Consider the following 13,982-nt stretch of genomic DNA (forward strand, 5'->3'; position numbering starts at 1 on the left):
CTTTTTAATAGGCTATTATGTAGTGATTTGAGTTTTTCTTCTGACTTTGAACTCTATATAACCTTAAAAGATGAAAAGAGGTTTTACACACTAAAACATAATTTTGTTAGAGAAAAAGTTGTTATGCGTCTGAGAGTAAACGTTAAATATTAGTGGGGTTATTAGAGATTTTGGAGCTTTTATATTTTATATAAAAGCTCTTTTATGTCAACATAACCGCTTGATTTGTTTGGGTGAGAGGATGGGTCAGTAACTCTCAGACATCTTGGGCCAGCCCGGCAGGCTCAGCAAATGTCCAAGGTGAGTGACAGTGCTTAGCTTTCACACAGATACCATCCTGTCTCCCCTGTGTCGTCTTACAGGGCATCGATGCCAAAGCCTGCCAGCCGGTCCAAAGTGCTGAAGTGGCTAACAGTGCCAAGGGCAAAACCACATCACAGCGTGCAACACAAAATTAGACAAACAGGATCTGCAGCCATTGTAACTCCTTAACTTTCTGATTTGATGTTTACTGAATTCTAGCATCCTTTTGAATATTAGCATTGATACTGCTGACTGCTGCAGTGGCGTCTGTTCATAAAGGGGTAAATAAGATAAACTGCATACTGAATCATTCAGGTTTTAAAACATAATCCAGACGTCCTGCATGTAATTTTACAATGAAGGCCCATGGTAAAATACAGGGATATGAAATTAGGTCATAGATGGAGTTGTTCCCACTGATGATAAAAATTTCAGCAGTTTTTCAGCATTGTTTACTATGAAGCATGAGCTTCAGGGAAGATACTTTGATTCCCTTTTCTCTCATGGTTGGACAGGCGTAACTGTTTTTAGACAAAATATATTTTGTACTCCTCAAAGAGAATAGCCTGTGTTGTTCAGCACTGGGGAAAAAACTGTTGGCATAGTTTTACAGCACAGTAATGTCAGACTGTGTGCTTAATTAAGATATTAGTAAGAAATAATAAATCGCTGCTGTAAGTTAGAATAGATCTCGGGCTTGATCCTAGATCTCTTATGGCACTTGCTCATTACATGGACACAAGTTGTAAATTTATAGATTTGATGGTTGGGTTTGTTGATGGCAAGAAATTGCATCTTACATTTTCATTTCAGTTTCTCAACTCAGACCTATAATGCAGACACAGCGGGGCTTATCTGAGCTGTTTTTGACTCTCATGGCTCAGCTATGGCACTGGCAGATGCTGTGTGGGTCTGATGTGCCCCAGTTGTCATGTGAAAATGAAAGGTTTCACAGGGCTCTATGCAGTCCTGTAAAAATCTAAGTATAACCGTACTGTTTCCATAGGAATTTAGAGGGTAAGTTGCAGCACTGGTGTAGCTTATCAAATGCACATCATCAGTTATCATAAAGTGTGACTTCCTCTATGAAAGCAGATGTTTTAGCAGTTTGCTGGTCTGGAGCCTTTAAGTGTGTTTTAACACAATGCCACAATCTTCCCAGGAGTGGACATCCCAGCAAATTCACCCCAGTACTCAGAGAAACTGTAGCAGACTCAAGAGCTACATCTCAGTTAGTAGTACACTTAGAAAAAGACTGAACAATTATGACTTATTAGGAATGGTTTGCAGGAGAAAGCTTCTTCTCTCTAAAACATGACATCATGGCTTAAGTTTAAGCCGAAGTTGTATCTGAACAAACCAGAAGACTTGATGGAACAAATGGAACAATGCCCTTTGAATACATAAGCGTAGAATGGAGATGTTTGACCAGAATACACATCGCCACATTAGACAAAAACCAAACACAGCATATCAGCAGAAACACCTCATACCAGCTGCCAAGCACGGTGGTGGACGGGTAATAACTTGGGCTTGTTTTCCAGTAACCTTGGCATCTTGCAGTCATTGATTAGACCATGAACTCCTCTGTATAGCAAAGTATTGTAGAGTCAAATGTGCAGCCATCTGTCCACTAGCTAAATTTTGGTCCAAAATTGGACCACGCAACAGGACAGGGATCCCAAGCACAACAACAAATCTACAACAGAATAGCTGAAAGGGAAAAGCATCAAGGAGCTGCGATGACTCAGTCAACGTCCAGACTTCAGCCTGTGGTTGGATCTTTTCATAAATAAATGATTGTAAATCTCCATGAATCAAAGCACCATTGTAAAGAACAGGGGACTAAACCTGTTATGCAGTTATGTGAGAGACCGATGAAGTCATGCAGAAAATGACTATTTCAACTTGTTGCTGCTAAAAGTGTTTCTACAAGCTATTGAACTATGGGGCGTACTTGCTTTTTCCACAGGGCTACAATGTCCTGCACCAACTGTATTTTTCACATGACGGTAAAATTAATGAATGACTGAACTTTGGCTATTAGACACACCCTGAATAAAGACCCGCCAGTCAAGAACATAAAGGACTAATAAAGCTTACTGCATTTGATCCTAACATTTCACTATCTGTGGAGAATTTACCAACACTGAGTCTTAGTGTGTTGTTTAATTTAATATCTGTTGAACTCACTGTAGGGAGCTAATTTTCAGCTTAGTAATTCTCATTTAAGGCAAATTGAGGACGGGAATTACTGCTGTGCTAAAAACTGGGAAATGTCATGACTGATTATTATAACTGTTAGATGAAACACAATAAAATTACACTGTTAACCAAACAGTATTTAATATAGATTGGTCACATTATGTCACTGAATAGGGACTATATTTTGGCTGACTGAGATACAGTCTCTCAAATAATTGTTAGCATGGGGGAACATCCTTAAACAGGCTTTTTATGTATAAGGATACACAGTGGTCAGAGGTTGAGATAACAGAGGCTTTTCAAATAGATAATAGGCAACATAGAAATTTTCATATAGCTTTTACTGTTGTAAATTGAGCTGAATTAACCTTCAACAATAGAAAACATGCAAAGTGCAGATATTTCTAGATATGGATTGAAAAGCTTTTAAAAGAAATAAATAGTATTTGTGGATCTTCAACGTTGCTTTTTTGTAGTTGTAATGTGTTTGTGTTCAGCTTACCTCAATAATTAGTCAGTGGATCTAAAGTTAGCTCCGTTCCTGTAAAAAATCAGAATTTGATATGTTGTAGTCAGAATGAATGTTACTCAGCTTTCAGCTTATTACTCTGTCCGGATTTGTTGCGATCACTTTTGTGCTGTGGGGCAGTAAAAACCTCATTTATTGCAATCTCAAAATCTTTTGTATATCCACTTGGTCTCGTAGTGCTGTCTTGAGTGCTGACACTAACCGTAAGGATAACATAAGAGGGAATTGCTGTAACCTGACATTAAGTGAGAGAAGATTCATTTCACAGCATTGATAATGGAAGATTCTCAGCCTGTAAATCCATCCCTAATCCTTTGCCAGCCCAGTGGGGTATTTGCGTTTTTATGTGGTTGTGTCACTTCCAAATGTGGCTGTAGTGATCACAGCGCATCCTTAATGCATTTTGGTGCAGTCGCTCTGTTTACTTGGAATCAGATCAAACAAACTGCATGTTAATGCTGAGTGTGAAAACAGGGCCTGTTCTGTGACAACACCATCACCTTGTCTCCTCTGTTGCAGTGTTTAGTAGAAATCTTCTCAGAGTTACAGAAGGAGATGGGGGTATTTTTATGGTCGTCACTGGGTTTGCTGAAGCCACATTTGCAGACATAGTGGCTCGTCAGAGTGCCTGTCAGAGTCTGACACTGAAGTTGCCATTAGATAACGCTTATCTCCTTCAGGGGAAAAACTGCCAAGGTTACGATAACTTACAGTTCAATTTCAGGTGGAACGAGAATCCATATTTATTATTTTTACAACAGTCTTTCTGAAATAAACTTCACTTTTTAATGAGGTATTTATGTGTGTGCAATCACATATGACATATAACAGACAGTCAACACAGGATTACATAAAGTGCACTGTGCAAAAATTGCAAAAAACAAAACAAAACAAAGACAGTGCAACACCAGACAGAACAGAACAATGCAGGCACAAGACAGTGTGGACACAACAGAGCAAACATGTGCACACACAACAGTATGTGTGTGTGTGTGTGTGTGTGCTTGTGTACTCTAATGAAATCTGTGCATGGATCTTATTATTTCGACTCTTTCTTATTCTTCAGTGAGGATATTGTGGCAACGTTGGTGATTCAACTCAGACTGGGAACAGAAAAAGTGTCAAACGGACTCTTTTGCTTACTTTTCTTCAGAACTTGAAGATATGTAAATATGAAGATATGAAGATGCAAGAAAAGGTCAGGAGAGAGTTAACTTAGTTTGGCACAAAAAAAAACCCTAAAAAGTATAAAGCTGGTCATAAGATCCATGAGATGAACAGGAAGAGATGAAGGTTGGATCAGGAAATTTGGTATGCCAAATATACAGCAACTATTTTGTTACTCAGTGACAAGTGGGATCTCAAAATGCCAGTGATGTTGTATGTCTGCAATTTAAGCTGAAGCATCTTCATCAATCCGGTATGTGCAAAATGGAGTTATGGAGCTGTTATTAATCATATCTGTTACCTAGCTAACTCTGATTTATAACTTATTTCAAACAGCTAACCAGATATAGTGTTTAGTGAAATATGCTCTTTTATTTTGGTAGCTAAAGTCATTTTGTTTGTGTTCAAGCACTTAACTACAAATATAGACTGTATATAAATGATGGAAGTAGCCATCATTAGCCACTGTTTTCTGGATTTCCAATTTTAAAACTTCAACTTTTTTTTTTTTGGCCACTGCCATGTTGCTATTTTTAAGGGTCACGAGTAACATGTCACCCTGACTTCCTCAATGAAGACCCCTGTCATACAAGCCTACAGAGCGGCCGGAGAATAATGTGTATTCCCCAACTGGTTGGTGAGTGGTTGCTGATGGTTGCTTGCTGTTTTCCGGATGAAACCAGTCACAAAGGGGATGTTGCACCAAAAACCTTGCAGTTACTTTGGTCATTAGCAGATTGCCACTTTCACATGTAGCTTGCATGGACTGGTCTGTGGATGGTCCCTGAGTTGAAGTGAAACTTGTAAAAGTACAACAGAAGCCAGAAATATAAAAAGTTTGTCTTCAAAGTAAAAGTTGTCTTACAGCTGCAACCAACATATTGGGGGCAGCTTTTTGAAGGCGAATTGTTTCTGTTTCCAGTTTGTGTTATGTGTTTCACAGAGCAGTTGCCATTTGTTTTCAGCCCAGTCACCATCTTTAACGCAAATCGTAGGCCACCATAGTCTTCTAATGACCGCAGGAAGAAGGTTTGCACTGCAGCACTATATCTCAGTTTGATCCAGAAACTGCTAGTAAGAATTCACATTTATCCTTAGTGACTAGCGGTTGCCAGAAAGTCTGAGGCCTAAGGCTAGCATGCATGTTTAGCAAGCTGCATCCATAAACTGCATGGTGCATCGCCACAAATATCTGTTATTTAGTGACGAGTAATGCACTAATAAAATACCTGAATTTTACTCACCTAAACTGCAACAAAGACTTCAATAATTCAGTTAAAAAGCTTCAAAGTCACTAGCATCACAAAGACAATTGAGACCTCTCATCCAGTGTAGGATGTATTTTTAATGCCATTGTTGAAGCTGAAGACGTTTTCACATCTGAACATGGGAGTCAATGGGGATCGACTTAGCTTTATGTGTTGCATTTTGTTTCTATTTGAAAATGTTAGTATGAGTCTCAACTATTCTCAAATATTTACGTAAAAGGACAAAAAAACCCTGAAAGAAGTCAGATATGGTGTTTTTTTGGAAAAAACTATATAATAACCTACACTTCCTCTAAAAACTTGATTGTGAGGTCTTTGGTTGCTGTATGAATGCAACATAACTGCCTCACATCTTAAACACCTTGAACTGCTTTTTCTGTTTTTTGTTTTTTTGAAACTTGAGTAATGTGGGTTGAAAGAACTCCCTTCTTCTTCTGCCTTAAAAGGAAAGGGGAGTCTACCATGGAGAGAGTGGGGATTGTCTCTTGCTCGCTGATTTCTAAGGATTATGGGAATAGGATTATGAAGTTGAGGGTGCCCGAATGGGACTTTCCACTACTGCCAAGGATCAGGAGACAGCTAACTGGCTGGCTGCCTGATTGTAGCTGATTAATAAAAGCTACTGCTTGCAGAGTGGCCTCCAAAGAGCAAATGAAGGGTTCTGTATACTGGTGTAACATGTCCTTTTGCATGCAGTGTGTTTCTTCTATTAAGGGAGAAATTCTTGTTTAAGATTGACAGACAGTTTCAAAAGTCCCACCCGGCCCAGATGGCTACCTTGAAAATGTTTCTGAGAGCCAGATTAACTCCACCATCCTCACCCCCAGCCTCTCGCAGCTCACCCTTTCCCCCCTTTTCTTTTTGAGATTTAAAGAAAATAAGTCTGGGGCCTCCCCTTGGGGCAGCCCAAGCTCGGGTCCATTTGCCAGCTATTATAGATCATAAATCTCTGTGGTGAATGGAACCGCTGCCATCAGTGGTGCAGGGATTTGATTGTGTTTTGGGGAGAGCTGACCTGAGGGCAGGCCTGTAGCAAAAGAGAGGAATGAATGCGAGAGAAAGACAGCCTGGGGAATGGCTCATTAAACAAATGTTTCTCCCCACTTTTTGTTCCCCTTCTTATCCTGTGAGGAGCTGCTGAATGTGTTGAGCACTGAAGGGACGTTTGATAGAGGGTTTGGCCTGGCTATAATGAAGGGTTCTCACCTCGTTGTAAAGGGGAGGTTTGGGGAGAAAAGGTCACTAATCTCCATCTTTGTCTCAGCGCTGACCTGCCTGTGCCCTTTGCCTGAGTGACATGGATGCTCTGTTATAACTTTGTTGGTGTATGTGTGTGTTTGACATGAATTTTGACTTCTCCATGCCTCCTGGCAGATTAGCTCACGTGTGTGTGTGTGTCTGTAAAAGTGACATTTGTGCTCTTGTGGTGTAAAAAGCTTTCTTCCTAGTCATGTCTTGTCTTGCGTGTCCAGTTTGTGTCTTTGTTTGTGTGTTTAATTGTGTTTCCATACATGCTTTTCTCCAGTGTGAATGCTTTCACAAGCACAGACGGGAGGTAAAGTGTTTATTTGAACACATGTTAGACAGCCTGCTGAGGGCCATTCTGTCTGCTACAATCCCCTCTGCTTCTGGAAATGCCCTGGGGGCAGTACAGCTCTCTCTCTCATTTCACCCATCTTTTAAACTATCAACCAGTCTGTCCCGCTCCATATTGCCTTCTGTCAGACAAAATCAAACCCCATCCATACTAATGCAGATAACTCTGAAAGCACATCTTTTTCTTACACCCACTCGTGGATGTCAAGGCTTAAATTTGAGTTTTTCCCAATTCTTTCTAAAATGCAGGTAATAGTATTTAAGGAGAAAATGTTGCAGTTTTTTGTTTTGCATGGATTAATGCCATTCTGTCAATGATGCACTTAGGATCTGCAAAAGTGTTTGTTGGCATGTAATGTATAATTTAATTAGCAATGTGCTTTTTGCTGCTATACCTTGTCCCCTCCATAAGCTTGTTGCCACTGCTGCCAAAGTTCACATGACATTGGATACTCTAAACCCCATGTCAAAAACCACCTGTAGATATCCAAGCATACATCCAAGTCTACACATGCTCGTGACTAGAGATCAATATTGGTAAACCAGCTTTTACCATCAATGCAATTATAATATGTAATTCTGAATTCAGTGTTCAGTACTATACGAATGTCACACTACCAGAAATTTAGTAGTCGGTACGAATACCGGAAGAACTGCAAGATTCTCGATACCCAGTTGAATGCCAAAACAAAACGATCATCCTGCGGACACAAACTCCTTTATTAAAAAGTCATTTTAAAACACAGACATGGTGGAAAAGTTTACAATTTTTAAATTATATTTTGTTAACAAGACACAGAGTGAAAGGTTAAGATGGTTCCTGAGTAATCTACAAATGTTACATTTGCATTACATTAGTATAAGAGTTTAACGTTTGCTATTGTAAACATTTTGATCTATGAAACAAAAGTTGAGCTTACAAGGCCAAGAAAGATCACATTTTGTTGCTGTGAGTTGAAACTTACTCAAACTGAATTCTTTGAATAGGTCTTGGGTGCTTCGCTACATTGGAAATACTTCCGCCCAACATCAATTGCATCTTGCCTTTGGTGAATCAGTTATGATCCCTTATTAAACCCCCGTTGAACACAGTACTTGTCATGTCGGACCCCAACACACGCACACAGACCAGCGGTATAGTGACAGCAAACACAATCAGTCACTCGTCCCAAACACCTGTTCAGCCCCGCCTCGGCGCTGCCCCGGGAGCTCACCGTGCCACCCCTCCTCTGCAGCGGGCCAGAGACCACGTCCACGCCACAGTACTGTTATTGCAGACTCCGCCTTTTTTACCAATAATTTGGAGCAGAACCAATGTTGAAATCGCACTAGTCTTCTTCTTCTTCTGGATGCAAGGATAGACTAGACCACTTGTAGCTGTACGCTGCCTCCTTCAGTTCCAGAAGACTGGAACATACCTTTACCCATAGGTATGTACTGTCTCGATACATACCTATGGGTTGGGACAACTAATGGTACATATCAGTTCAGGTGACATCCCTACAGCAGTGAAAGTTGAAAGCTGTAAAAAGTCTTGCATGTGATTCGCAGAACGAACTAATAAGCTAAGGGGTGTTCTATTTAGGCCAGTTTCTGCTCCGTCTGCAGGCTGCTTTGCAACCCACCTCCACCCCAGCATCATGTGTCAGTGTCATCTTTGTTCTCATTGTTGCGATTTATGTTTTGTACTGAAGGGGTGATCCCAGAGCCATACATTTCAATTGGTCCTGATTGAGCTGTTTTAATTCATATAGTAAAATCTTTACAAAAACTAAACAAAACCTAAGCATGCATGCATGTAAATCAGCGGTCTCCAACCTTTTTTGCGCCACGGACCGGTTTATGCCGGACAATGTTTTCACAGACCGGCCTTTAAGGTGCCGCGGATAAATACAACAAAATAAAACTAGTACCGGTACCGAAAAAAAGAAGATTTATTCATAACACACGTGAAAAGACCCATAAAAACGATAACAAAATAACGCTGAAAACCGATAAAAACCCTGAAATCCATACATTTCACACCTGAGCCTCTACTCTCGCAGCCCGGTACCAAACGACTCACGGACCGGTACCGGTCCGAGGCCCGGGGTTTGGGGACCGCTGATGTAAATCACAGAATCCAATCACAGAACTCTATTGAACCCATAGGAATAACAGTAGTAACACTCACCTATGGTTAGTTTGTTGTCTCATTCACACTCGGTTTATCAAAGTTATTGCAACAGTTGGCTTCCATGGAGTAAGCTTCATCCAACAAGTAGCACCGCAGAACTTGCTAATAAATGTAGAGCCTGAATGTAATGTCTCCCCATTCAGCATCTGTCAAAGAAAACTGCTGATGATATTATGACTGCATCTTGTCACCCACAGACCAAAGTAGCTCTTTGTCTGCAACAGCTTTAAACCAGGAAGGAATGTGGTTTTAAACTTTAAGAGTACATAGGCTTTGTGATTTAACAGTGCAATGAAGTGTGCATCTAAGGGTGTGTTAATGAATATTCAGGGACACACAGTTGGTATGCAGCCCTCTTTTGTGGCGCTCGGTGATAGATCTCAGCTGTCTGTGCAGTGAGCTGCTGTGATGTGTTGGGAATTAGCAGAGATGTCGATGGGACAGATACTCAGCATGCTGCTGGGTGATCAAGGGTATTAATACTGTGTTACCCAGAAACATTCAGTTTAGATTAAGCTGCTCCAAGGTGCTTTATAGTTACATGGAAGTGAGTTTTCTTATTAAGATTATTTGCTTATTAAGATTATTTGCTTAAGGCAGAGTGCCTATGTTTTTTCTATTCGGTCTTACTTAGTGAAGCAGAATAAAGAGGATGCCAGTATTTACAGCAGTGAGTGGCTGCACAGAAAAGAGAGAGGTTGTACAATTTCACACCTTCAGCAGAAACTAATATTACAGTGTAGAGGTTTGCTTAGACCCACTGAACACAGGTTGCACAGCATAACAGCTCTACAGACACTATTAAAATCTAGCGAGTCCATAAAAAATACAAAAAAACTGTGCATTAAATATAGACAGAGACACTTTTAAAAAAGCTACTTTAATACCACCTTAAACTTTGGAGAAATGAAACACCAATTATCATTTTAGTCTTCCAGCCATGAATAAACTGACTGAAATGATGTTTCTGACATTTTTCAGATATCTAGCCTGATCTAATGTTTCACTTGTATGTCTCAATCGTATCATAATGATACCATTAAGCGGATTTTTGCACCATTGCAATTGTAGAAAGGATAAATTTGCAATAAGCATCCCACTCAGGCAGGATTTCCTCCTCAGCCTTAAGTAGACGAGGATCTCTTAATAAACAGTGTCACCTGGGAACTGTACTTATTGCCATTAATGATAACTAAATGTGAAACCACTCCTGTAGTTTTGATCAGGGTTTACAGATGAATTAACTGCGAAGCTGTTTCCATGTCAGTGTGTAGTTGTATGTTTATATGCTATCTCCGTGCAGCACAGTAAGATGTCTACAGATTTAAAGTAATACCTTTGCGTCTGACACCTATCCATATACTCCATCTGTGTGTGCACACACACATGTACCCACTGAAGACATCTTCACGTAGATCAACGTTGCCTGGTTACTGGCCAGTTGGCAAGGGAACGGTGACAGCCCATGCTAATTTGTGATGGCCTGAGATGACTCTGTTCGTGCCTACGTGTCTGTGCGCGCGTGTGTGTGTGTATGTGTAAGATCAATGAAGGTTTCTAATCTGTCAAGTGAGACAGGTGACCCAGCAAGGCTTTGATTTGCCCAGACACAACAGCAGACTCTCTAAAATCAATTTATGTTATAGCGACAAAATGAGCAACTTACCTGACTTAACTCAAAAAATATATTTTGATACTGAAGTGGTCCTAAAAGAAGTAGCAGTGCATAATTCTGATCTTTTTTAAAAGATTTTTTTAATTAAAAGAATAAAATGAAGCAGTGTATTCTCACATATTCTTATTTGCATGCTTTTTGATACAGAAATATGTACTGTGTCAGAATTGTCTGTTTCATGGTGAAGTAGACAGAGTAAAAGAAGGCGAGCGGAGAGAGTATATTAGACTACGCGCAAGAAAAAGCAATTACCTGTGGACGGCTACGTGCACTTCCCATCACATAGAACAGGAAAGCAGTGGAGAGAGGAGAAATGAAGACAAAAGGGAGCGGAAGCTGTATCAGGAAAAAAAGGAAAGGAAAAAGGAAAGAGCGGAGATACTGTGGCCGAAAGAGTCTGCAAGTCAGCTGTCTCTGTGAGAGCTGATAAGACTAATCTGAGTGAATAGAGTTTTGGAAGTAATGCCATGCATTTGAAATTTCGAGGTTTTTTTTTTTTTTTTTGGGGGGGGGGGGGGGGGGGGGTGATATTGAGACTTTGAGTTTGAATTACTAGGAGGAAGGGATGACATGTCCAGGTGCAACCAGCTGCTCCGCCGAGTGAACTTTAGCTTCAGTGCAGAAAGTTTTTCTATTTGGACTCTTTCTCGTCTTCTAAAAACATGAGAGTTGGTTCAATTTAATGCTCAGGCTTAAACATCAAGTGACTTCACTTTTACCATACACAGCTCTGCATTGTTCTTGTATTATTTGTCTGAGTATTTCTTTTAGAACATGACCAAAATATATGTATACACACACACTCTCTGAGCACTTATGAAACACCTGTGTAACCCTGTTCTATTCAATATGAGTGTTACAACCCTAGCTGAGACTACTGTGACTTATACCTGTGTGGGTGTCTCCTGCCTTAAGTGCCACCCTTCTGTGCAGCTGCCTCCAATCAGCAATTAGGCCAGGAGTGCTTAAGGCCAGAGCTTCAGTGCCAGAGAGCCTTTTTTTTTTTTTTTTTTTTACAGCTTGTGAGCGATGTTTGTGTCTGGACTTCTTACTCCTGCTCTGTGAAGAACGGTTGTTTTTGACCATTTAACCTTTTTGATTCTTTTGTTTTTTTGTGCAGCTTCTAGGCATTGTTGTATTTTTACTTCTTTTGATAGTGTTAGCTCCTTGTCCTTCTTTTCTAGTTTAATTATTAATAACAACTTTTATTTAATTGATATTTTTGCCTCCTGGTCTCTTTGTCTTCAACCTGAACACTTTGAACAAGCAATGGCTTACGATAAGGTAACATCCAGTAGTAGAAGCCATACAAATATGTATGTAAATCCATGGAAAGTTATACATGAACAGGTACAGGTACATGAACACACAAGCCTGTAAATATACAGGTAACTGCACATATCCATAGATACATATACATGTGCCGAAGGTAAAAAGAGAAACAAATTTTCATTCAATTTCTACTTGATCTGATACATACTGTGCATGTTCTATACATGGATTTAAATTGTACGTTATTCAAAAGTGCAGTGCAAAGCTTTTTCTTGATGGTGCCATAGTTTCAGTCCTTAGTTTGAAATACACTTTTGTTTTGAATTAGTTGACAAAAGTTGAGTTTTTTCCTACAGAACTATCCCGTATGGCAAAACACTTTTGTAGATTAGCAGGTAATGGAGTAGATAAGCATTATCAATACATTATCATTATATAAAATATTACTTTTGTTCTTTCCCCACTTCTCCTGGTTTTTCAGGTGAACGTCACAATGAGTGAGGACCTTAATGTTACACCATTCTGCCCACAGACATTTGGCCAGTATGCTCTTCAGGGTCATACCCTTGTGCACCTCTGGCCCGCTCTGCAATTGTTAGGTTGTTGCATTTATGTTGTGACTATTTTTGTGTCTGTAATTTCACCAGAGAGCAGACATAAACAGAAATAACCGTTGTCATCACTAGTAAATGTTTTGTTTACCTCGTCAGCAAACATGATAGAGACGCAATATTAGCAATAGTTTGGAATATAATGTAGTATATATCACATATTTATGTTTAAGTGACTTTCTTTATTTCTCACACTGTTCTTCTACGCATCTTCTTCTGCGTCCTTAAGTGGTTTGTAAAATGCCAGCCTTAATAAAATTGACATTTGAATAATTATTGTTCTTAATATTATTATTCTGATTATTATATGTATTTCACATCCCCGAGCTACTTGCATGCACTTCTCAGTGATTACTCTTTTGTCTCTCTTGTTGCTCCTTTGTCTCTTACACTCCAAAGCAAAGTGGCTTCATCCTGCTCTCTGTCCTACAACAATCATCTTTTTGCGCTACAAGCTCGGGGAAATAACAAGTTCAAGTGTGCGTTCTGTGCAACACTTGCCCCTCAGTGTTTCACCCGAGTTTCCCAGGGGAAAACACCGCTCATATTCAAGCATGAGTAACGAGGTAAAGAAAGCGGAGTGGGTGAGAAATTGTTGGTCCTGCTATTTAATGAAAGTGGGTTGTAATAGAGAGCTGTGCTGGGACAAGAAAGGTCCTCCCTCAGCTTGTTGAACTTGCTGATGTATGCTCTGTCACAATGTTGCTTAATTGACTTGTTTTGTGCCCAGCTGAAGGTTATTGCATCAAAAGAAGTAATTTTATCTGGCACCTGGAATCTGTAGTACTTTCTGTCCTGCAAGCTTCCATTTGTAGGCTACAGTCTGGACATTCTTTTAAGTATTATAATTTTAAACTTCATCCTCATGTTATTTTATCACGACTTAGCAAAAGAAATGTTACCATTATCTCAAAAGATCAAAGACTCAACTGGATAGCCAGCTTAACCCCCATCAGTGGTCAGCATATTTATAACTTTTAATCCTTTCCTGAGTTTCTTTGCTTTATTTCTAGCTTTTCCCTTGTTTTCTCTTCCTCCCTCTCTTCTCCCTTACTCATCTGTGGCCTTGGCCTTTGAGTCTTAAGTTTTTATGGCTGCATTAACAGGCACTGCTTGGCATTTGGGGGGCTATTAGAAGTCTTGTTGAGTCATTAGTCATGCGTTTGAAGTGTGATGTGGG

At 39.9% G+C, this 13,982-nt stretch overlaps 1 protein-coding gene across 2 annotated transcripts in view; it reads left to right on the forward strand.

Annotated features, from left to right (window-relative positions):
- The window catches only part of rhbdl3 (rhomboid, veinlet-like 3 (Drosophila)), a 66,432-nt gene that overhangs the window by 13,623 nt on the left and 38,827 nt on the right, over positions 1–13,982 (forward strand). The gene's annotated exons all lie outside the window — the stretch shown is intronic.

Source organism: Diplotaxodon limnothrissa, linkage group LG6 (assembly GCF_057381915.1).
Source record: "Diplotaxodon limnothrissa isolate DT_005_m linkage group LG6, D_limnothrissa_male_GT1.1, whole genome shotgun sequence".
Taxonomy (NCBI): Eukaryota; Metazoa; Chordata; class Actinopteri; order Cichliformes; family Cichlidae; genus Diplotaxodon; species Diplotaxodon limnothrissa.